General features: G+C 43.1%; 1 long non-coding RNA gene across 3 annotated transcripts in view; it reads right to left on the bottom strand.

Annotated features, from left to right (window-relative positions):
- Nucleotides 1-22524, bottom strand: part of LOC309398176 — an 86881-nt gene that overhangs the window by 50131 nt on the left and 14226 nt on the right. For 2 of the 3 annotated variants that reach the window (XR_014176360.1, XR_014176361.1), the window contains exon 1: nucleotides 21643-21717. The exons of the other annotated variant lie outside the window; for it this stretch is intronic. This is a non-coding gene — a long non-coding RNA (uncharacterized lncRNA). Of the gene's footprint in view, nucleotides 1-21642; nucleotides 21718-22524 lie in introns of those variants that run through there. 3 annotated transcript variants of the gene reach the window in all.

Below are 22524 nucleotides of genomic sequence, written 5' to 3'. Positions count from 1 at the left end.
TGGAGCTGACGTCTCACATGCTGGGAGATATGGCTCTGTGTGCCACCATAGGTTTGCCATCACAGCCTTATCCCATCGCAGTCAAATGGTTGTTTAGTCTATTCTTAAAAATCTCTGTATCAAAGCACAGCTCTCCAATAAGTGATATATGTTTCTTTGCTATTTTCTCTAATACGTTTATTCTCGCAAACCATTTTTTCTGCTGCTGCTGCCTCCTTTCCTCTGTTTTTCTCCCCCTCCTGAAGTAATTTTCTTTCTCTGTTCCCCGAGTATGAAGAGGCCCTTCGTTCTTTAAGGTATTTATTGTTCTGTTCTTCCTCTTCCTTCCCTCTTTATCATCCAAGAGCTTTATCCTTGTCTCGCATGGCTACAACGCTCTCTCCTTTAATTTTTGCCTGCCCTGGAGGAAATGCTCTGGGCCTAATTATTTCTTCCAGTTTCCATCCTTCCCTTCCCTGGAGGCATCTCAATTAGCACCTTTTCCTCTTTTTGTTTCTTTGCTGACTGTCATTTCTGGAAACTCAAGGTGGGTCTAAATCTAACTGAAGCCGCAGAGAAAAATAAATGAGGCACCAATTCTTGACTCTTCAGAAGACGGTGTTGTCCCTTTACCAACCAGCGTGATTTTACAAGAGGATAAATCAACTGAAAGAGTGGCCTTGTTAGTGTCTCAACCTTTGAGCTGGTTGGCGGTGGCGCAGACAGCATTCCTTCATTATTCAAAGGTAAGAGCAGAGACCAGTTATCCTAAATGTTTCCATGCGAAGAACGTAAAGGATGACTAATTAACATTGCTTTGGACAAAGACTAAAATTAAGTCAGAAGATTGGGGCAAAATAGCAATAGCTATTCATGGAGGCCACACCAACAGTGGGAGGGGAGGAATAATTAGATGGGGTTTTGTAGCCAAAACAATAAAGTTTTCCTGTGGGAACCAAGGACATTCTCACAGGTGTCTGGCCAGAGGAGGAGCAAGTAACGCAGCAACCGGCCAGCACCCTGATTGGACAGTATGACCAGTGACCCGGGGAAACTTTTACTTTTAATCAGGTGAAAGCTGTGGGAAATTTCAGAGACGACTTTCACCAGTTGTACCCATATGAAGCATCCAATAAACTGTTCTTTGAGGAACTTGCCTGCCTCCGAGTTCTGTTTTCTATGGGTGCATTACTTGGAACACTGACAAATAGCACTTAGACTTATATGCTGCTTTACAATGCTTTTCAGCCCTCTCGAAGCAATTTACAGATTCAGCCTCTTGCTCCCTAACAATCTGGGTCCTCATTTTACCCACCTTGGAAGGATGGAAGTCAACCTTGAGCCTGGTGAGAATCAAACTGCCAAATTCCAGTCAGCCGACAGTCAGCCAAAGTAGCCTGCAGTACTGCACTCTAACCACTGCGCCACTACTGCCCTTCCTTCCTTCCTTTTTTCTTTCTTTCCTTCCTTCCTTCTCCTTTTTCTTTCCTTCCTTCCTTCTCTGCATTCCCCTTCCTCCCTCCCTCCCTTCCTTCCTCAGCATTTAGCAACAGCACTTAGACTTATATACCGCTTCACAGTGCTTTTGCAGCCCTCTCTAAGCACTTTACAGAGTCAGCCTCTTGCCCCCAACAATCTGGGTCCTCATTTTATCGATCTCACAAGGATGGAAGGCTGAGTCAACCTTGAGCCTGGTGGGATTTGAACTGCCAAATTGCAGGCAGCTGGCAGTCAGCAGAAGTAGCCTGCAGTACTGCATTCTAACCACTGGACCACTCTTTCTCAAAAAACTGTATTTCTCATAACTGGAGCAACATTTGGTCTTTCTCCTAATGAGGACTTAATTACCGCAACGGAGCCCAACATTTCTGTGGTTAAGCAAGACCTTTGTTCAGTGAGTTTTGCCCCATTTTACGATCTTTCTTCCCGCAGTTGCTAAACGAATCGCTGCAGTTGATAAGTTAGTAACCCAGTTGTTAAGTGAATCTGGCTTCCCCTTGGACTTTGCTTGTCAGAAGGTCACAAAAGAGGATCAAGTGACCTTGGGACACAGCAACGGTCGTAAGTATGAATCAGAAGCCAAGCGTCTGAACTTTGATCTCACATTCATGGAGATGCTGCAAAAGTCGTAACTGTGAGGAACGGTCATCAGCCACTTTCTTCAGTGTGTTGTAACTTTGAACGGTCACTAAATGAACTATTGTTAAGTCGAGGACTACATGTACATTTATGGGTAATTAGAAGAGTAACAGCAAACCAAATAAAACTGGGGCAGGTGGGTCTTTAACAGTATAGGTGACAGAGGGACCCGGAGGAGGGGAAAAAAGGACATTTATATTTTATTCAAAATATAAATTTGGAAGTTGCCACGGAGATAAACATTTCAGCTTAATGACAGAGTTTTCTTCTCTGCAGAATGCAAATTGAAAAAAGAGAGTAACGTTCCAGGAGTCTGACTTTAAAAATACCAAAGAACTGGTCACTTTTTGGAAGAGGTGAAAAGCTAGGAGAGTGTGGCAGGGATCATACTTCCTCCAAAGCACCTGAGGAGAAGTAGGAGAAGCAGGAGAAGTAGTAGCAGGAGGAGGATTATTAAACAGAGATGCAACCTAAGATTAAGGAGAAACTTCCTGATGGGGAGAATAACCAACTACTGCTATGATGGCAAACCTTTTGGGCACTGAGTACCCAATCTGGAATGCACATGCAAGCTGAAGCGCTGCAAATCTGAAGGCCAGCGGGCCGGTGCCCAGGCACACACTGGCCAGCTGACCTTCGGGTTTTGGCACATGCATGCGTGCACGCCGGAGCACTGAAAACCCAAAGAGCAGCTGACAGGAGCGCACATGCTTGTTTTGTAGCCATTTTTCAGGCTGTTTTCAGGCCATTTTTGGGGCCATTGACTGTAATGACGCGAATGACTGAAAACAGCCTGAAAAACAGCCCAGAAAATGGCCTGTTTTCAGATGCTCCTGTGCCCACGAAGACCAGCTGGTGAGGGCGCATACGCCCACAGAGAAGGCTCTGCATGCCACCTCTGGCACACGTGCTGTAGGTTCATCATTAGTGGAACAGTTTGCCTTCAGAACTTGTGGGTTCTCCATCACTTGGAAGCTTTTAAGAAGTCACCGGACAGCCACCTGTGTGAAATGGTCTAGGGTCTCCTCTCGGGCAGGGGGTTGGACTAGAAGACCTCCAAGGTCCCTTCCAACTTGGTAATTCTATCATCTGTACACATGGATCATCTAAAGCAGAGGTCCCCAACCTGTGGGCAAGGGCCCACTACTGGGTCATGAACTATTCACAACCGGGCCACGGGAATGGCGTCACAGGCGATCTTGGCCCCCCACACGCAAGCAACATGTGCTCTTATGCATGTACATGGGCCTGCCCCTCACACCAAACCATGCCTTTTTTCCACCCCTCCTCCCCCGCCCTGGGACGCTGATCTACAGATCAAATGAAGTGTGGCAGGATGTCACAGTTCCAGATATTGCCAGTGTCAGGGTCCCAAGTAGCACCCACAACAAAAGAAGACTCCAAGGCTTGAGTTCCCTCAAAAGTTCCACTTTATTAGAGATGTCATATTGGCCCATCTGGGAAAACAAGAATCTGAAAGCTTCCAGGTTTTCCCCACCCAAACAAAAGTCCAAGTCCCTGCCCAGCACCCACATCTCCATCCCACGGCCCAATCAGGCACCATCCAAAAACTGGAGATGCCTCCCGGTCACACCCCTCCAGGTGCAGGGCAAGATGTCCTTGACTCTCTGAGAAAGGAATGTTATTTTGACTATATCTATCCCTTACTCCATATAATCCCCCCCTGTCCGTTTTTCCAACAGCCTTAAATGCGGCAGGCCTGAAGGCCCAATGCCGAAGATGGCTTCCAGGACTGAGAGCCATCTTCACTACTTCCAAAAAGAAGACCAGACATAAAGCAGCACCAAGAGAATTTGGAAAGCAACCCCCGTTGGACCTTAGAAGGCTAAGTAAAAAATAAAAACCTAAAACCTCTTGGAGAAGAAAATATACGAGAAACTAAAAAGCTTTTTGCCATATTTTGCCAGAAGTTCCCCCCCCCCCCAAAAAAAATATGGATGGCATGCTTCTAACACCGCAGGAAACCTGGCATCACCAAACTGACCATCAAAAGTAAAACCATCTCTCTCTCCCCCCCCCCTTTTCTGCAAGATTGACATCGTGAATTGAACAGGGAGCTGTTAATAATTATCTTCTTTTTTTCCCTCTGTCCCTCCTGGAATGAAAGGGATTCTGCAAACAGCTGCTTAATATTTTCATGCACACCCAAATGACAATTTATGAGGAGGGGCCTCTGCCTGCTGCAATACTAATCGATTTGATTGATCCCTTTTTTATTAAACAAAAACCTGCTTTCTAAATAGAGCTTTTCCTAAATGCCATCTCTCATCACATGCCGTGCGTTGGCGTATGTACACATTCACATCTTCTTTCTCTCCGTCTCTCCCACACACCCACACAGACCCAACACAAACTTCTTCTAACTAGGTTTGTACAGCCAGGCGAGCTGCAGATTTCTGGGATCTATTCCCACCATCTCAAGCCAGGTACAAAACAACTCTTCAGGGATGCCGATATGGGATGGGATAGGATGGCTCAACTCCATGCAGAGCTTCAGGACTGCCACCATTGGACATCAGTGGTGAAATTCATTTTTTTTTACTACTGGTTCTGTGGGCGTGGCTTGGGGGCGTGGCAGGGGTAGGATACTGCAAAATCCCCATTCCCACCCCACTCTGGGGCCAGCTAGAGGTGGTATTTGCCGGTTCTCCGAACTACTCAAAATTTCCACTACCGATTCTCCGAACTACTCAAAATTTCCGCTACCGGTTCTCCGAACTACTCAAAATTTCCGCTACCGATTCTCCGAACTACTCAAAATTACCGCTACCGATTCTCCAAACGACTCAAAATTTCCACTACCAATTCTCCGAACTACTCAAAATTTCCGCTACCGGCTCTCCGAACTACTCAAAATTTCCGCTACCGGTTCTCCGAACTACTCAAAATTTCCGCTACCGGCTCTCCGAACTACTCAAAATTTCCGCTACTGGTTCTCCGAACTACTCAAAATCACCGCTACCAATTCTCTGAACTACTCAAAATTTCCGCTACCAATTCTCCGAACTACTCAAAATTTCCACTACCGGTTCTCCGAACTTCTCAAAATTTCTGCTACCAGTTCTCCGAACTACTCAAAATTTCCGCTACCGGTTTTCCAGAACCTGTCAGAACCTGCTGGATTTCACCCCTGCTTGATATCATGAAATAATTTAGGTTAGGCAGTATAAAGGGATATATAGTAAATTCAGCAATGACCCCATTAACTGTCCATATGATCAGTGTCCAGACTGGCCACTTCCCTAAGGTTAAAGTTTATAAAACCAGGAGCCCTGATGGCGCAGTGGCGAGAATGCAATATTGCAGGCTAACTCTGCCCACTGCCAGGAGTTCGATCCAGACCAACTTAAGCTTGACTCAGCCTCCCATCCTTCTAAGGTCACTAAAATGAGGTTCCAGATTGTTGGGGATAATATGCTGACTCAGTAAATCACTTGGAGAGGGCTATAATACACTATGAAGCAGTATATAAGACTAAGTGCTCATTCTATTCTAGTTCTTCTTAGTCTAATTCTAATTCCTATTCCATTCTATCCTTATTCCATTCCATTCTATTCCTATACCTATTCCTATTTCGAATTCTATTGCCGTGGTGGTGCAGTAGTTAGAATGCAGTATTGTAGACTAATTCTGCTGACTGCCAGCAGTTCGATCCTGACCAGCTCAAGGTTGACTCAGCCTTCCATCCTTCCAAGGTCAGTAATATGAGGACTCAGATTTTTGGTGGGCAAGAGGCTGACTCTGTAAACCACCCAGAGAGTGTTAGAAGGCACAATGGGGGAAATATATGGTGTAAGTGCTACTGCTGTTGCTAAATCTCTTTCAAAAAAGAAGAAATTTTGGTGAAATGTTCATGGGTGAGACTTGTTTTCCTGCACTGAAATGATATAAGGCCTCCTGCTTGAGCAGGGGGTTGGACTAGAAGACATCCAAGGTCCCTTCCAACTCTTGTTCTGTTACTTAATGAGAGGAGGACCAAGCAATCACTGCAGGATGTGATCTTCACCGAGAATTGTAATCTCTCCCCATAATTCCTTTCGATCAATTCAGTGCCAAGAAAGGACATTACAGAGAGACTCAATCCTTGAGATCCTTTTCTACAGAATAGGAAATGTGGCCAGTCATTTATGGAACAACAACAACTGAAGAAACACCTCCACCCACTCCTCTAATAAAACTCAAGAGCCACCACCAAGAGAAGTCAGAAAGAAATTCTCAGGCTTCCTGTGGTGAAGGAAGAAAGAGACAAAGTCTCTTTAAAGAGAAAGAGATGATTTGAGAATTGTCAAGGCAGATGTCAATGCACAGTTAGTGATACAGATTAACAGAGTTGGAAGGGAACTTGTAGGTCATCTAGTCCAACCCCCCTCCCCACCCAAGCAGAGACCCTACACCATTTCTGACAGGTGGCAGTCCAGTCTCTTCTTGAAAGCCTCCAGTGATGAAGCTCCCATAACTTCCAAAGGCAACTTCTGTTCCATTGGTTGATGGTTCTCACTGTCAGAAAATTCCTCCTTATTTCCAGGTTGAATCTCTCCTTGTTCAGTTTCCATCCATTATTCCTTGTCTGGCCTTCGGGTGCTTTGGAAAATAGCTTGACCCCCTCCTCTCTGTGGCAGCCCCTCAAATATTGGAAGACTGCTATCATGTCGCCCCTGGCCCTTCTCTAGACAAGCCATGCCCAGTTCCTGCAACCATTCATTATATGTTTTAGCCTCCAGTCCCCTAATCATCCTGGTCGCTCTTCTCTGCACTTTTTCTAGAGTCTCAACATCTTTTTTATAGCGTAGTGACCAAAACTGGATGCAGTTTTGCCTCCTGCTGCACACTGCTGGCTCTTATTTAACTGGTTGCCCACTAAGAATCCAAGATCCCTCTCACAGTTCCTGCTATTAAGTGGTAATCCTTCCTACTCCGAGTAAGGCCCAATAAAGCAATGATAAAGCAAATACAAGCCCTTCTGACAAGAGTTTATCATCAATCCACAAATTGGTATTCAAAACCAGAAATGAAATAATGTTTTTCACAATGATCAATTCCCAATTAACATTGTTTTTCAGTCCTATAACCGAAGGAAGAAAGTAACATTCAACGTTTGATGTTCTCACCAGTTGTGTGCAAATCTACTTAAATATTTATTTATTTATTTTAACAGATTAACCATTGGAAGGGACCATGTAGATCATCTAGTCCAACCCCCTGCCCAAGCAAGAGACTGTACACCATTTCTGACAAATGGCAGTCCAATCTCTTCTTAAAAGTCTCCAGTGATGAAGCTCCCAATTAATTAGATTTATGATTTGCCTTTCATGCAGAAGCTCAAGGTGGCATACAGAGAAGTCTTTCCTCCTCCTACCCACCCACCCCAAAAGACCCTGTAAGGGTCTGAAAGGGATTACCTGGTCAGTAGTAGCCCAGGAAGCTTCCATGATTGACACCAGACCAGAATATAGGTCTGCAGTGATCTTCACCCCTGGAGCATATTGGCTCATATCTTCTAAAACCCAACTTACTTCTGCCCCAATATAGATAATTATGAGCTTCTCACCTCAATCTAGGTCCAAAGAGATGCAATCCATTTCCTCAGAAGAAGACAGTCACCTCATGAGGCTGACAAGTCAAATGTAAGCTTAGCTCAGCCCAGGTTTAGACCTGGTTTTCCAGGTCAAAAGCTTTCAATCCTTATTAGCAACACCTGACTCATTTCTCCAAGCAGGAGAAATCACCATGGCCAGGTGAGCTGAGACAACCAGCAATGAACTGATGGTCATTTAAATCACAGGTTGCACATGAGTTAAATTCTGCAGTGCTATTAAATTGATCTGCTTTAGATCAATGGACATTTAAGTGAAGAACTGGTATTCAGTGGCTGGGGACTACTGATATCTATGCTCAACAGAGTTCTGGGTGAATTTCTCTCTGTGTGGGCACACATACACTTGCACTAGAGCTGTGTGTGCTTCAAAGTAGCTCAGTTACAGTTGATAGCTCAGCCACAAACCTTAAAAAAGCCAATGCTTAGAAAGAGACTCAGAAAGTGAATTGGTTAAGGATTGTATGATTAAATGGGCTCAGAAGTTTGGTGAAGTGGTTATGTTGGAAACGTGGGAAAAAATATGGGTTCAGAATGTTAAATTTACACAGTCACAGAATTTAAGGGAGAATTTCTATAAAATGTTTTACAGATGGTATTTAGATCCTAAAAAATTATCATGCATGTACCCAAATGTTCAACCAAAATGTTGGAGATGCGGGTGTCTAGATGCTACCTTTTTTCATGTATGGTGGACTTGTAACAAGGTTAAAGCTTTTTGGATAAAAATATGGTGGGTTATGCAGAATGTATTTAAGAAAAGAATACAATTCACTCCACAAATGTTTTTATTGGGTATAGTTAAGGATTTTACCAAAGGGGAAACAAAATTGGCCTTGTATATGGTTACAGCAGCTAGGTTGTTGATTGCGCAACATTGGAAAAAAGATTTTTTGCCGACAATTGATCAATGGATTCAGAAGGTGGCGGGGTTCGCTGAAATGGCAAAAATTTCAGCTTTCTTAAAAGCTCAGAAACAGGAGGATTACACACAGGAATGGGCAAAATGGATTGATTATATACAGAATAAATACCAGACTAGGAGTTATTATCTAGCCTTTAGGTAAGAATGTTTAGACCGATAGATGATCAGAGTAAATAGTATATGGGATGTTTGGAATTGTTAGAGTGGTATACAGCGGAAGTCAGGGGGGTGGGTTTGTGTGGGAGGTGGGGGAGGGTTAGGGTGGAGGGTGGGGCAATATATATGTATGAATAAATTAGAAGATGGGACTAATGAAACATTGTTAGGCTAGGAGAAATTTATATTAAGAGTTATAGATGTTAAATTAGCTTAGAAAATGATCAATGTGTTATTATTAATTTAAGAGAAATTTATATAGTGTTTGTTGGGAGGAGAGGGGTTATGAGTAATCTATTTTAAGATGGGGGGAGGGGAGGGGGTAAAGTGTTTGGTATAATATTTGAATGTGAATTTTTGCGGGGGGGGTTGGGGGGTATAGCATTTGTATGAGATTTATATTGTGTGGAGGGGGGGTGAAAAGGGGGAAATTTGTTTGTACAAAACTCTTTTAATAAAAAAAAAAGCCAATGCAATCCTAAATTGCATTAATAGAGGGATACAATCAAGATCAAGTGAGGTACTAACATCACTCTATAAAGCCCTAGTAAGACCACACCTAGAGTCCTGCATCCAGTTTTGGTCACCACACTATAAAAAAGATGTTGAGACTCTAGAAAAAAGTGCAGAGAAGAGCAACCAGGAGGATTAGGGGCCTGGAGGCTAAAACATACAATGAACGGTTACAGGAACTAGACATGGCTGGTCTAGTGAAGAGAAGGACCAGGGGAGACAGGAGAGCAGTCTTCCAATACTTGAGGGGCTGCTACAGAGAGGAGGGGGGGTCAACCTATTTTCCAAAGTACCTGAAGGCCAGACAAGGATGAATGGATGGAAACTGACCAAGGAGAGAATCAACCTAGAAATAAGGAGGACTTTTCTGACAGTGAGAAAAATCAACCGATGGAACAGAAGTTGCCTTCAGAACTTGTGTTAGCTCCATCACTTTAGACTTTCAAGAAGAGACTGCCATCTGTCAGAAATGGTGTGGTGTTTCCTGCTTGAGGGGGCTTGGACTAGATGACCTATAAGGTCCCTTCCAACTCTATTAATATGTTAACTCTTAAAGGAAATTATATATAAACTTATATTGCATTTCAGTCATTCATGCAGCGATGAGATTGACAATCTCTAAACCAACCACCGAGCATGGTATAGTTGTGATGCCATCTTGTGGATTGCTGAGAAAGTTATGACTCTGATTATGAGAGTGTATGGTTGCAGCACAGAAGTTGAAATGTGAAGAAAAAGCGACAGGGCTGTTTTCTCACCATCTACCATTTACTTAAGTAGTTTAGTTGGTTAAAAACTTAGCCATGTGAATCTTGGTTAATGATGATCTTAGGATTTGGGTGGTTTAATGTCCTGGGTACTTCCAGCCAATTTGGTTAATTAGAAATGGTGGAAAATATTAGTAGCTCGGACAGTAGGTGGTGGTGTGTTTTATATATTCGTTGTTTAATTTCTGAATGTTTCATCACCAGGATAGATAACATCATCAGTAGCGGTTCGTTTGAGGTGTCCTATTTTCAGTTCTTTTTGCTGTTATAGGTCTTATGTGGTCAGTTGGTCACATGACCAACTGGTCACTCCATGTCAGGGTCATCTGGTGTTGAGAAGACCCTGGCTGGTCACGTGACTGACACTGGTCACATAAGACCTATAAAAGCAGGAAAGAACTGCAATGAAATACTTCAACCGTAGTTCCACTGATGTTGGGGCCAAAAGAGTTTTAATGCAATCCCAGGTTGTATAAACAGAGGCATAGAATCAAGATCAGGTAAAGTATTAGTGTCGTTTTATAAAACCCTAGTAAGGCCACACCTGGAATAGTGCAATCAATGTTGGTCTCCATACTACATAAAAGATGTTGAGACTTTGGAAAAAGTTCAGAGAAGAGCAACTAAGATGGTCAAAGGCCTGGAGACTAAAACAGGTGAGGAACTGCTACAGGATTTGGGTTTGGCTAGTCTAAAGGAAAGAAGAATTAGGGGAAACATGATAGCAGTATTCCAATATCTCAGGGGTTGCCACAAAGAAGAGGGAGTCAAATTATTCTCCAAAGCACCAGAAGGCAAGACAAGAAAGAATGGTTGGAAACTAATCAAGGAGAGAAGCAACCTGGAATTAAGGAGAAACTTCCTAACAGTGAGGACAGCTTAACAGTGGAACAGAAGTTGCCTCCAGAAATCACGGGCACTCCATCACTGGAGGTTTTTAAGAAGAGTCTAGACCCGTGATGGCCAATGTATGTGCCATACATAGGTGGCACGCGGAGCTATTTGTTAGGGAATGAGGCATTGCCCTGTCAGCTTCAGGGCACATGTGCGTGCTGGCCAGATGACTTCGGCCTTCTTTTAAGGCTGTTTTTCGCCCTCCGGAGTCTTCAGGGAAGCTCCTGAGGCCTTCGGGGGGGCTCTGGGGAGCAGGGGAAGCTCTTTTCGCTCTCCCCAGGCTCCTAGAAAGCCTCTGGAGCCTGGGGAGGGCAAAAAAAGCGTGCCAAAACAGGGGGAGCAGTGGTCGCCTGCACATGTGTGAGGGGGGCATGTGTGCATGCGCACTGTGGTTGCGTGCATAGCATTAAGGGTGTGGGCACACCTGCGCATGACCCCCTGTGCTGCCCCCACTTTTGGCTCGTGATCCAAAAACGGTTAGCCATCACTGGTCTAGACCAGTGGTTCTCAACCTTCCCAATGCCGCGACCCTTTAATACAGTTCCTCATGTTGTGGTGACCCCCAACCATAAAATTGGTGTCTCGGTTCCTAAGACCATCGAAAATATGTGTTTTCCGATGGTCTTGGGCGACCCCTGTGAAAGGGCCGTTCGACCCCCAAAGGGGTCCCGACCCACAGGTTGAGAACCACTGTTCTAGAGTCTCCACATCTTTTTTACATCGTATCATCCAAAACTGGATGCAGTATTCCAAGGGTGGCCTTACCAAGGCATTATAAAGTGGTATTAACACTTCTCGTGATCTTGATTCTATCTGTTTATGCAGGGTTGGACTAGAAGACCACCAGGGTCCCTTCCAGCTCCATTCTAAAATTCTAAAAATGTTACCTCGCCTAGTGATGAAACATTCAGAAACTAAACAACAAACTTGGAGTACAAACTGCCATCAACAGTTTGGTTAATTTATGGCTCGTTGTGTGAAACCAGCAAAATAGAGAGACCTCAATAGCTGAATTAAACAAGTGATTCTGTAAGTAGTAGAAATGAAAGTAATGTAGAAAAGAGTCGGCATTTAAGAGGGTCCTCTCAAAATCAGAATCAAATGTAGGCAGCAAAGTTATTTCCAACAGCAAAAAGCAAACATCCGAATAATAAAAATGGACCTCGAAATCCTTGGGTCTGCAGCATTCGAGAGAAAAGGGAGATAAAGGAAGATATTTTCCCAGAGCCAAAGACGATAACTAGCTGCTGTTCTTCTGGATGCAGTAAATGTACTTTTCCTTGTCACTTGTCAAATCTGACACACAGAATTAAATCCTCGGCTATTTGGCATAGATGAGTGGCAGCTGCCTTAGAAGCACCCGTCCCTTGCTGGACGATTTCAAAGACACAATAAGCCGAATCTTAAACCCTGCCATCATTTAATGAAGTACCTCAATAACACGTTAAAAAGGACAAAGTCTTCCACTCTTCAAACAAAATCCAATCTAGCTTGGGCAAAAGGAAAGGAAACTGGAAGTAAAAGCGTCAAGAGATCAATTAAATTAAAGGAGGAAGGTTGCGATACAAGAAATTAAGTTCAATAGATAGGAAGAATGTGTGTTCAATTTCAGATGCTCTCAGAAGCATCTGGCTGGGCAAATTGAGATGATGGCCATTTTCCAATCTTTGAGGGGCTGCAATAAGAAAGAGGGGGGGGTCAACCTGTCCTCTAAAGCATCTGAGGGAAGGACACGAAGTCAATGGGTGGAAGATTATGAAAGGAGACAACCCAGAACTAAGGAGTAGTCCATGCACATATGTATATGTCTCTGTTTTTGTATATATGTTTGTCTTATGTGTATTTTTTATCTGCTTGATTGTACGCCGCCCCGAGTCCTTCGGGAGAGGGGTGCGGCTAATCAAATAAAATTATTATTATTATTATTATTATTATAAGGAGTAATATCTTGACAATTAGAACAATCAATTAATGGAACGGCTTGCCTTCAGAAGTTCTGGGTGCTTCATCATTGGGGGACTTTAAGAAGAGATTGGTCAGCCACTTGTCCTGAATGGGTAGGGCAAGAGTGTCAAACTCAAGGCCTGCGGGACGGATCCAGCTCACAGGGTGCTTAAATCTGCCCCGTGGGGCCACCCTGGAAACAGGGAAGGACTGGTCCATGGTGCCTCTGCCAGCAAAAACAGAGCCCAGGCAGAGGTGGTATTCAGAAGGTTCTGAGCAGCTCTGGAGAACTGGTAGCGGAAATTTTGAGTAGTGCGGAGAACCAGTAAATGCCACCTCTGACTGGCCCTGCCCCCATCCATTTTCTGCCTCCCAAGTCCCAGCTGATCGGGAGGCAATGGGGATTTTGCAGTATCCTTCCCCTGCCATGCCCACCAAGCCATGCCACACCCATCAAGCCACACCCACAGAACTGGTAGTAAAAAATTTGAATCCCACCATTGAGTCCGGGGGGGGAGGGCTGTTTTCGCTGGCAGAGGGCTAGCCAAACAAACAAACAAACAAAAGGAGAAATGTTTCCCGTTTTGCATTTCAGCATCCAAGAAGGGACAGGAAAGGAGAAAGGGAAAGAGGAAGGACAAAGAAAAAGAAAGATGGGAAGAGGGGAGAAGAAAGAAGAATGGAGAGGGAAGGAGGGAGGGTCTGAGGGAAATCCTGCCTTAGGACTTGGCCATCACTGGTGCCCTCGGAATGAGTGATGTTAAGCTGGCCATGCCCACCCCTGCCATGCCATGCTCCCGAGCCTCCCTGAGGTCAAACACAACCCCAATGCGGCCCTCAATGAAATGGAGTTTGACACCCCTGGTATAAGGTCTTCTGCTTGAGCAGTGAGTTGGACTAGAACAGGGGTATCCAAACTTGGGAACTTTAAGACTTGTGGACTTCAACTCCCAGAATTCCCCAGGCTGGGGAATTCTGGGAGTTGAAGTCCACAAGTCTTAAAGTTCCCAAGTTTGGACACCCCTGGACTAGAAGATCTCCAAGATTGTTCCCAACTTTTATTCTGTACTAACTGATAACCCGGTGTTGCCAGTGTATGTCCAGACCGAACTTAATTTCTAATGTTGGATCTTCCCCCTTACCAGAGGGAGCCCCTTGTGGAGTACTAGGAAGCCGTTACCAGAAAAATAATCAGGACAAAAACTGTGTTCTCCAGGACAGTTTAAGGCAGTTGTGAAAAGCTATCACCGAGCTTTTAAGAAGTTAAGGGAATAATCTCAGCATATATTTATTATTTTGCAATATCCCGCCTCTCTAGGCAACTGAAAATCAAGTAAAATAGCCCCTGGTAGCAATTGGACCAAAACATGTAATCATTTGCTATTGAATCTCTCAAAAATAAGATTAGAGCACCCTGCAGGGTCCTATATCGGATTTTTTAATTCACCATGAAATCGGAAAAACTCAGAAGTTACTCATGGATAATTTTACAGAGTTGCATGTTCCAAAGTAATCCAACCATCTCATTTTTTAAAAAAATTTTATTTTAAAGCAATGTTAGGTCCTTTTCGCCAAAACCGCACAGGTCAAGATGCTCACCTCACACTCAGGAGGCTGAGAGGCCAATCCTAGGCAGCAATAGATGTTTCTATCAATCACTTCCAGTCACGCCTCCCAAGGTGCAGGCTGAATGTCCTTGACTCCCAAGGGGAAAATATTATGATTACACACCCACATTATCTTCACCTTCCCCCTCCCGTTCCCACAGCTTGCCCATCCACAGCCCTGAAGATTCCCATCAAAGATGGATCCAGGGCTGACAAGTTCTCTATCAGAATGCAAAGAGAAAATATTTGCTGCGAACTCTGCGTAGGTGTCAGGAAGGGCACCCAGCAAGTAAATGCTCAGCTCAATTGAATGGCCCCGACTCCACCCCAATAAAAGGGGTTACAATAAAAAGAAAAAAAAGCCACTTTCTCCCAAACTGTAGTTTTTATTAACCAACCAGAAATTCTAAGTAGGGTAGTTCAAGAAAAGATTTTAAAAATACTAATCTTGTGTTATTTTTAGCCATTTTCTCTCAGGATGCCAGGCAATTATTTTATTTATATGACCAATTAAAGAACATTATGTAATACAGGAAGTACCTAAGTAACCAGATAACTATCTTGCTGTTCTAAGAATATTCAAGCAACATTTTTTATTCTTTTTCTCCTATTTTTTTAAAAAATGAATTCTGAATCTGAAGTGTTTGGCGGAAAAATCTCTCTTCAGCCTGAACTTTTATATTTTCATGTTCTTTTACTGTTTTATTATATACAAATACAAACAACCATAATGCCAACAAAAAAGTGATTATATAATGAAATTACCTGCATAAACTAATATACAAAAAAGAGGGCCCTATAATATCCATTTGCATCCCAATGGGATTTAATTCAGTCCTTACGTTTATCATTAAACCTGGATATGTAAAAGGAATATTACTTCATTTTCTCATTTTTAGAATATAAAGACTTCTCCAAAACTGACAATATATCTTAATATTAAGGGGATACTTTTCTTTCCCGTTACATAAAATTGTTTTCTTCGCTGAACCCTGTCTCAAGTGAGCCAAACTTCTTCCTAAAACGACAAATTCCATCTTTTAGGAATATCATTTACTATCGCATCTAAATCTTTAACCTTGATATTTGTTTCCCAAATTAAATTAATTTAATGTGTGCTATGCTCAAAAATGAAAATGAAGACACATTTTGTAGAAAATTCTTCAACTTCAGTTTCTTCATCTGCAATATGGGATTAATATCATGATGGACTAACCTGTAATACGACAAGCAATGTGTCATGCTTGCAGCCATATTCTTCTTGGATCTTTGGCCTGCCACACTTTCTATTATTCTGCTTTGCATTTTCTATTGTGGGAAAATGGGAGGGGGGATTGTATGGAGTTAGATGCGATGTAGCCATAACACAATTCTTTCTAGAAAGCCAAGGTCATCCTTTGTCTTTGCACCTCTGCACCTGACCAGAATTGGATGGGTGGAACTGCCAGCATGGCGGTGGGAGATTGGACCATGGGATGGACTTGTGGGTGTGGGGGCAAGATCTTGAACTTTCAACTGGGTGGGGAAAACCAAGAAGCTTTCAGATTCAGGTTTTCCCAGATGTGCCAACATGGCTCTCTTCATAAATTGGAACTTTGTCTTGGACTCTGGTTTACTTTTCGATGCTATTTGGAACCTTGACACAATGATTATCTGTGGATAGACTCACCACTTGAAAGTCAAAGATTATGTGAATATTCTTCTTCCCACATTCTTCTTCCCAAAACGTATATGGCTTTCACAAAACTACCTTGTGAGGTGGGCTGGACTGAATAATAGGAAAGGGGAACAATTAAGGTAAAGGTTCCCCTCACAGATATGTGCTAGTCGTTCCCGACTCTAGAGGGTGGTGCTCATCTCCGTTTCAAAGCCGAAGAGCCAGCACTGTCCAAAGACATCTCCATGATCATGTGGCCGGCATGACTAAACGCCGAAGGAGCATGGAACGCTGTTACCTTCCCTCCAAAGGTGGTTCCTATTTTTCTACTTGCAGCTGTCAGGCCTGTAGTTATGTTCTTTTTAGGATCTTTGGCCTGCCACACTTTCTTATAATTTTCTATGCTGTTTCAATAGTGTAGTAGTTGGGAGGGGGGAATAGAAAGGAGTAGGATTGTAGAATGGATTGTTGACATTCTTTTGTAGAAGCCAAGGTCATCTTTTGTCTTCGCATCTCGACACCTGGCCGGAAGAAGATGGGTGTACATGCCAGCGTGGAAGATGATGATTGGAACATGTGATGGATTTGTGGGTGTGGGGATAGATCATGAACTTTCAACTGGGTGAACCCAGAGGATGTACTTCCAGAGTTGGAATTTTCCATAGCTGTGCTAACATGCCTGCGGAATAAATTGTTAGCTGTGCTAACATGCCTGCGGAATAAATTGCACCTTTAAGGATGTTTTGCCTTGGACAATGATTTATTTCTGCATGGTATTTAGAACCCTAACATTAGTTTTACGAGCTTTTGAACTGCTAGGTTGGCAGAAGCTGGGACAAGTAATGGGAGCTCACTCCGTTACGGGGTGCTAGAGATTCGAACCGCCGAATTGCTGGCCTTTCTAATCGAAGTGGCTCAGCATCTTAGCCACCCTGCCACCGCGTTTCCTAAAGTAGAACAATTACTGCATGACTAAATAGAAATTGTAATTTTAGAGTCTTTGATTCCAGTCCAGACTTTGCTTTATATTACAGTTACTATCCACAGTAGCAGCAACTGCATACAAGTTGAGCTGTATTTTTCTGAGATATTTAGGAAAAAACATGACCACAGGAGAAGATTCTACTTGTTGTTATATCTTGAAAATGGCCTCAGAATAGCAGAAGGAGGATCCAAAACAAGCATTATGGTGGGTTACACTGAGGGCTGTGCTTGAGGGGGAGAAGAATTACACTGATGATTACTACTACTAGATTACTACTAGTGTGACCTAGTGAGAAAGGTGTTGAACCAAAACAAGGATGTTGTCTATGATTACTACGATTAGATTACTAGTGTAATCCAGTGGGGAATGTGTTGAACCAAAATCAAGAAAGAAGTTGACAATGATGATAGCTACTACAAGATTACTACTAGTGTGATCTAGTGGGAAAGGTGTTGAATCAATACCAGGAAGGATATGGTCTATGATGATTACTACTATTAGATTAATACTAGTGTGATCCAGTGTTGAACCAAAACCAAGAAGGTTAACAATGTTGATTACTACTATTAGATTACTACTAGGGTGATCCAGTGGGAAAAGTGTTGAACCAACACCAAAAAAGATCCTGTCGATAAAGATTATTACTACCTCCAGTGGAGGAGGTGTTAAACCAACACCAAGATGCTGATGCTGATGATTACTACTACTAGATTACTATTAATGGGATCCAGTGTAGAATGTGTTGGAACAAGCACCATGCAGACCTAGATTCAAGTCCCACCGCTGTTCCTCCTCTTCCTCATCAGCCACCTCCTGACCTGGGGGCTGTGGACTCTCCATCTGAGGGCTGAGGCTTTGCCTCTGTCTCTCTCTCTTTCTGCCAACTCCATTCCTTCTTCCCCCTCAGAGCTCCTTCTGCCCTGATGCTGACTCTGTCTCCCATGCCGCCTCCTCCTTCTCTTCCTTTGATTCGGTTGCTGGAGGGGCCGGCGGCTGACAGACCACAACACCTGGTAGGATGCACAGCCACACTCATGAAGGTTAGCTTCCTTGGACTATCTTTCAGCTGCAACCCTTAGGATTCACCCCCAACCGTTGCTGCTATTTTACTCCTGGATATTTCAAGAACTCCTGGGAGGAAACTCACATAAACTAAGGTGTGAACTGCAGGTGTCAAAGAGCTTTCTCAGTGACCAGGAGAGCCTCTTGCAGGGCAGAGGTTGATGGTTCCAGAGCTCCGAATGAGTCACCTCTGCAGCTCCAGGCAGCTCATAAACTCCGCTGCATCGTCAAACATCTATGGCAGTAGCTGCACCTGTCATGACAGAAATGACGAAGGGAACTTTGTTCTGAAAAGCCAAGAAAAACACCTTGAGTCATAAGCCTATTAGCTCCCAAATCCGCTTAATGCTTTTGGATTTAAAAAAAACATGGAGGGAAGGAAAAATCCCAAAACATTTCAGAAATGTGGAGGGTTTAAGCTGTCCTAGAACGAGCCAAAGCAATTTAAATTGCTAACTCCATTCCGGCCAGGTTTTTTTAGGAATAGAGATAGCATTTTTGAATCAGGATATGGATAAAGGAGAGGAAAGATGCTGTTTCTGTGTCGGTGTGCATGTCCAAACATTTCAATAGTTAGCATCAGGTTGATCTAGTTGTTAAAGCACCAGGCTAGAAACCAGGAAAAGGTGAATTCTAGTCCTGCCTTAGGCATGAAAGCTACCTGGAGGACTTTGAGCCAATCACCAGGGGACTGTGAGTTCTAGTCCCATTTTAGGCATGAAAGCTACCTGGGAGACTAACCCAATCACCAGGAGACTGTGAGTTCTAGTCCCATTTTAGGCATGAAAGCTACCTGGGAGACTAACCCAATCACCAGGGGACTGTGAGTTCTAGTCCCATTTTAGGCATGAAAGCTACCTGGGAGACTAACCCAATCACCAGGAGACTGTGAGTTCTAGTCCTGCCTTAGGCATGAAAGCTACCTGGAGGACTTTGAGCCAATCACCAGGGGACTGTGAGTTCTAGTCCCATTTTAGGCATGAAAGCTACCTGGGAGACTAACCCAATCACCAGGAGACTGTGAGTTCTAGTCCTGCTGTCAGCCTCTGTTTCGCTATTTGCTTTCGGCTGCCATTGAAACGGGGAGGGGGGGCTGGTATTTGGGAGGGGAAGTTTAAGTACAGGAGAGATTGTAAAAAGGGAGTTTTGGTCTCACCGTCTACTGCGCATGCTGGAGATTAGCGCTTGGTGTCGGTCAAGGCCAACCGTCCTGCATACCAACCTGATGATGGCTCCTTGAAGATGGAACATGACACCTAAGGGATTTGCAGATTGGACAGTGGGATGAGGGTTACCCGGGAGAGGGAGTTTGGTCACATATTGATATGTATGATTTCGCACGCTTTTGCCTCAGATCTTGCTTTGCTTAGCTGCTATCTTTTCATAACCAGTACAAGTACTCTTAATTCTGCAAAACAGAGTTAAGTGGTTTCTTTCTTGGTTGCTGAAGGAGGCCGGCTTGACACCTGCCTTAGGCATTAAAGCCGGTTAGATGCCCTTAGACAAGTCCCTTTCTTTCAGCCGAACGCACCTCTGAGATTATTGTGGGAAAAATAGGAGGAGGGAGTATTAGATATGTATGCTGCCTTCAGTTATTTATAAAAATAAAAATGCAGGATTGTTAAAAAAAAACCCTAAAAATCTAATCTATATGGCTCACTCTACGAAGAAAGCATAAGGGGCATGTTTAAATGTCAATGTTGATATATCAAAGATTCAGTGAGGCCCCATCTGAATTTCAAGACTAAATTCCAGGATTTCACAGCCAGAGGAGGGAGCAAATATTGAGGGCAGCAGCCATCAGATATGTCCTCCATAGCTGGACTGAAGAAGCAAGGGTAACTTATAGAATAAATTATGATTACATAAATGACGACAAAATGCAAGCAAGGCACTTGATAACTAATATATGCCTTTACAGGCAGTTGTCTACTTACAAACATTTGTTTAGTGACCGTTCGGAGTTACAGCAGCACTGAAGAAAGTAACTTATGACCGTTTTTCACACTTATAACCATTGCAGCTTCCCTGTGGTCATGTGATCAAAATTCGGGCACCCGGCAACTGGAACCGGATCACTTTTTGCAACCTTCTGACCAGAAAAGTCAATGGGGAAAGCCACTTTTTAATTCACTTCACAACATGTCACTGACTTAACCACTGCAGTGATTCACTTAATAACTGTGGCAAGAAAGGTCGTAAAATGGGGCAAACTCACATAACCACTGACTTGCTTCGCAATAAGAGATTTTGGCCACAATTGTAGTTAAAAGCCAAGGAGTACCTGCTGCTCAGTGGCTTCTGTATTTTTTGGAGTATAAGACGCACCACGATTTTGAAGAGGGAAATTTAAAAAATAAGTTTTTGCACTCTGCAGACCTCCCCAAAATGGCCCGTTTTTCACGAAAATGGGCCCATTTTTTATTTTAAAAAGGGCATGCAGAGCCTTTAGGAGACTTATAAAGTGCTCCTGGGGGCTGGGGGGGAGAAATGAGCGAAAAATGGCCCATTTTTGCTCATTTTCCCCCTCCCCAGCCCCCAGGAGCACTCTGGAAGCCTCCTAAAGGCTATGCATGACCATTTTTGCAAAGAGGGCGAGGTTTTGGGAGGCCAAAAATGCTGTATTCAGTGTATAAGACGCACCCAGATTTTCACCTTCTTTTTTGAGGGAAAAGGGTGCGTCTTATACTCCGAAAAATACGGTAAGTCAAAGCAGCTAACAGGGCAAAAGGTTTTGGCACCATGGACAGATCCTGAAGGACAACGAAGCACGTTGCTATAGAATAGGAATGGATTGGAGTGGAGTGGAGTGGAATGAAATAGAGAATAGAACGAAAAATAATAGAATAGAATAGAATAGAATAGAATAGAATAGAATAGAATGGAATGGAATGGAATGGAATGGAATGGAGTGGAGTGGAGTGGAGTGGAGTGGAGTGGAGTGGAGTGGAATGGAATGGAATGGAACGGAATACAAAATAGAGCAGAATACAGAATAGAATAAATAGAATAGAATAAATAGAATAGAATAGAATAGAATAGAGTAGAGTAGATTAGAGTAGAGTAGAGTAGAGTAGAGTAGAGTAGAGTAGAGTAGAGTAAAGTAGAATGAGTGGAGTAGAGTGGAGTAGAGGGGTATGGTAGAGTGGAGTGGAGTGGAGTGAGTGGAATGGAATGGAACAGTGTGGAAAGGAGTGGAGTAGAGTGGAACGGAATACAGAATAGAATAGAATAGAATAAAAATAGAATAGATTAGAGTAGAATAGAACAGAGCAGAACAAAATTAGAATAGAGTAGAATAGAATAAGAGATAGAGAATAGAATAGGATAGGAATAGAGAAATAGAAATAGAGAAATAGAAATAGAGAAATAGAGAAATAGCAATAGCAATAGAAAATACCTTGGAGGTCTTTTGGTCCACCTGCAGCTCAGGCCGGAAACCCTATATCATTTCAGATCTCTTCTTTAAAAGTTTCAGTGTTGGAGAATTCATAACTTCTGGGGGCAAGTTGTTCCACTGGTTAATTGCTCTAAATATCCAGACCAGGTTTTTCCTTGCTAATAATGAAGTTATAAAAAGGGACAATTTACTGGACAGGGATAAGTATTGCACTCTGTTTCCATTATATCCCATTTTAGCCAAAGAGATGGATCTTTTGCCCTAACTTGCTTTACAGATAATGAAATCTCCCACATTATTGGAAATTTTCTCATAAGAGTTGGCTAGCATTCTGGAACTGTATGCACACATCCCAAAGGGTATATATTCTGCCTATGTTCGCAGTAGAGTGAATATTTTACTTAAAATTAAAATAGACGCTGTCCTGTAAATCTCCAGGGGAAAATCACCTTAGGTTACCCAAAATTTGCTGAGCTCCTCTTTCAGGACCAAGAAAGTATCCTGAGCAGAAAACAAAAGAACATTGGAGCTGCATAAGAATGACTTAGTGGCAATCTTGCTAGTTTAGTTGAACAGAGAAAAAAATAATATTAGATATAGAAAAGTGCTAAGGCAGGGTTAGAAGATATTTGCCTGAATCTTGCAAAACATTCCAAGAGCACAGAATATTTTTTTTAATTAAACCAGTTATGAAAAAGGCAATGACCGTAAGGTAGGTACTTTGGCAGGTCCCAAAATCCATCTTCACGGGTCACCATATTGCCTGCCCCGTGCCATATTTCCAACAAATTTCATTTTTTTACCCCATCAGCTCACAAACAGATTTTTTAATATTTCCAATATTTATATTCTACTCACCCCTTAGAAGAAGAAAAATCAGAC

The sequence above is a fragment of the Natrix helvetica genome, assembly GCF_964273705.1.
Source record: "Natrix helvetica genome assembly, chromosome: 12".
NCBI lineage: Eukaryota > Metazoa > Chordata > Lepidosauria > Squamata > Natricidae > Natrix > Natrix helvetica.
This window is presented reverse-complemented; position numbering and strand designations above follow the sequence as displayed.